The following is a 2,990-nucleotide window of genomic DNA, read 5'->3' as shown; positions in this document are numbered from 1 at the left end:
AGCACAAATAGAACCATAGAATATCAAGAACTAAAAGCAATAATAAAACATCCCACAGGGGTAAAAATGTCCAAATAGCAAATATGTATCCCACCAGCAACCTAGAGAGCATAACAATCCAGAACATAAGCAAATGGATGAATAGAGGCTAAAAACTTCAGTCAACAAACATCAAACTGAAAAACACCAAGCAGGGGCAAAATGGTCAACAAACCAAAAAAAACCCCACCAACATTTACAAAGAAATTAACAAGGAGCACAAATAGAACCATAGAATATCAAGAACTAAAAGCAATAATTAAACATCCCACAGGGGTAAAAATGTCCAAATAGCAAATATGTATCCCACCAGCAACCTAGAGAGCATAACAAACCAGAACATAAGCAAATGGATGAATAGAGGCTAAAAACTTCAGTCAACAAACATCAAACTGAAAAACACCAAGCAGGGGCAAAATGGTCAACAAACCAAAAAAAACCCCACCAACATTTACAAAGAAATTAACAAGGAGCACAAATAGAACCATAGAATATCAAGAACTAAAAGCAATAATAAAACATCCCACAAGGGTAAAAATGTCCAAATAGCAAATATTTATCCCACCAGCAACCTAGAGAGCATAACAATCCAGAACATAAGCAAATGGATGAATAGAGGCTAAAAACTTCAGTCAACAAACATCAAACTGAAAAACACCAAGCACGGCAAAATGGTCAACAAACCAAAAAAAACCCCACCAACATTTACAAAGAAATTAACAAGGAGCACAAATAGAACCATAAAATATCAAGAACTAAAAGCAATAATAAAACATCCCACAAGGGTAAAAATGTCCAAATAGCAAATATGTATCCCACCAGCAACCTAGAGAGCATAACAAACCAGAACATAAGCAAATGGATGAATAGAGGCTAAAAACTTCAGTCAACAAACATCAAACTGAAAAACACCAAGCAGGGGCAAAATGGTCAACAAACCAAAAAAAACCCCACCACCATTTACAAAGAAATTAACAAGGAGCAAAAATAGAACCATAGAATATCAAGAACTAAAAGCAATAATAAAACATCCCACAAGGATAAAAATGTCCAAATAGCAAATATGTATCCCACCAGCAACCTAGAGAGCATAACAAACCAGAACATAAGCAAATGGATGAATAGAGGCTAAAAACATCAGTCAACAAACATCAAACTGAAAAACACCAAGCACGGCAAAATGGTCAACAAACCAAAAAAAACCCCACCAACATTTACAAAGAAATTAACAAGGAGCACAAATAGAACCATAGAATATCAAGAACTAAAAGCAACAATAAAACATCCCACAAGGGTAAAAATGTCCAAATAGCAAATATGTATCCCACCAGCAACCTAGAGAGCATAACAAACCAGAACATAAGCAAATGGATGAATAGAGGCTAAAAACTTCAGTCAACAAACATCAAACTGAAAAACACCAAGCAGGGGCAAAATGGTCAACAAACCAAAAAAAAACCCCACCAACATTTACAAAGAAATTAACAAGGAGCACAAATAGAACCATAGAATATCAAGAACTAAAAGCAATAATAAAACATCCCACAAGGGTAAAAATGTCCAAATAGCAAATATGTATCCCACCAGCAACCTAGAGAGCATAACAATCCAGAACATAAGCAAATGGATGAATAGAGGCTAAAAACTTCAGTCAACAAACATCAAACTGAAAAACACCAAGCACGGCAAAATGGTCAACAAACCAAAAAAAACCCCACCAACATTTACAAAGAAATTAACAAGGAGCACAAATAGAACCATAGAATATCAAGAACTAAAAGCAATAATAAAACATCCCACAAGGGTAAACATGTCCAAATAGCAAATATGTATCCCACCAGCAACCTAGAGAGCATAACAAACCAGAACATAAGCAAATGGATGAATAGAGGCTAAAAACTTTAGTCAACAAACATCAAACTGAAAAACACCAAGCAGGGGCAAAATGGTCAACAAACCAAAAAAAAACCCACCAACATTTACAAAGAAATTAACAAGGAGCACAAATAGAACCATAGAATATCAAGAACGAAAAGCAATAATAAAACATCCCACAAGGGTAAAAATGTCCAAATAGCAAATATGTATCCCACCAGCAACCTAGAGAGCATAACAAACCAGAACATAAGCAAATGGATGAATAGAGGCTAAAAACTTCAGTCAACAAACATCAAACTGAAAAACACCAAGCACGGCAAAATGGTCAACAAACCAAAAAAAACCCCACCAACATTTACAAAGAAACTAACAAGGAGCACAAATAGAACCATAGAATATCAAGAACTAAAAGCAATAATTAAACATCCCACAGGGGTAAAAATGTCCAAATAGCAAATATGTATCCCACCAGCAACCTAGAGAGCATAACAAACCAGAACATAAGCAAATGGATGAATAGAGGCTAAAAACTTCAGTCAACAAACATCAAACTGAAAAACACCAAGCAGGGGCAAAATGGTCAACAAACCAAAAAAAAACCCCACCAACATTTACAAAGAAATTAACAAGGAGCACAAATAGAACCATAGAATATCAAGAACTAAAAGCAATAATAAAACATCCCACAAGGGTAAAAATGTCCAAATAGCAAATATGTATCCCACCAGCAACCTAGAGAGCATAACAATCCAGAACATAAGCAAATGGATGAATAGAGGCTAAAAACTTCAGTCAACAAACATCAAACTGAAAAACACCAAGCACGGCAAAATGGTCAACAAACCAAAAAAAACCCCACCAACATTTACAAAGAAATTAACAAGGAGCACAAATAGAACCATAGAATATCAAGAACTAAAAGCAATAATAAAACATCCCACAAGGGTAAACATGTCCAAATAGCAAATATGTATCCCACCAGCAACCTAGAGAGCATAACAAACCAGAACATAAGCAAATGGATGAATAGAGGCTAAAAACTTTAGTCAACAAACATCAAACTGAAAAACACC

Source organism: Lactuca serriola, chromosome 4, assembly GCF_051521515.1.
Source record: "Lactuca serriola cultivar US96UC23 chromosome 4, Lser_US96UC23_V15, whole genome shotgun sequence".
In the NCBI taxonomy this organism is placed as follows: Eukaryota; Viridiplantae; Streptophyta; class Magnoliopsida; order Asterales; family Asteraceae; genus Lactuca; species Lactuca serriola.
The sequence above is the reverse complement of the archived record's forward strand: the minus strand, read 5'-3'. Positions refer to the sequence as shown.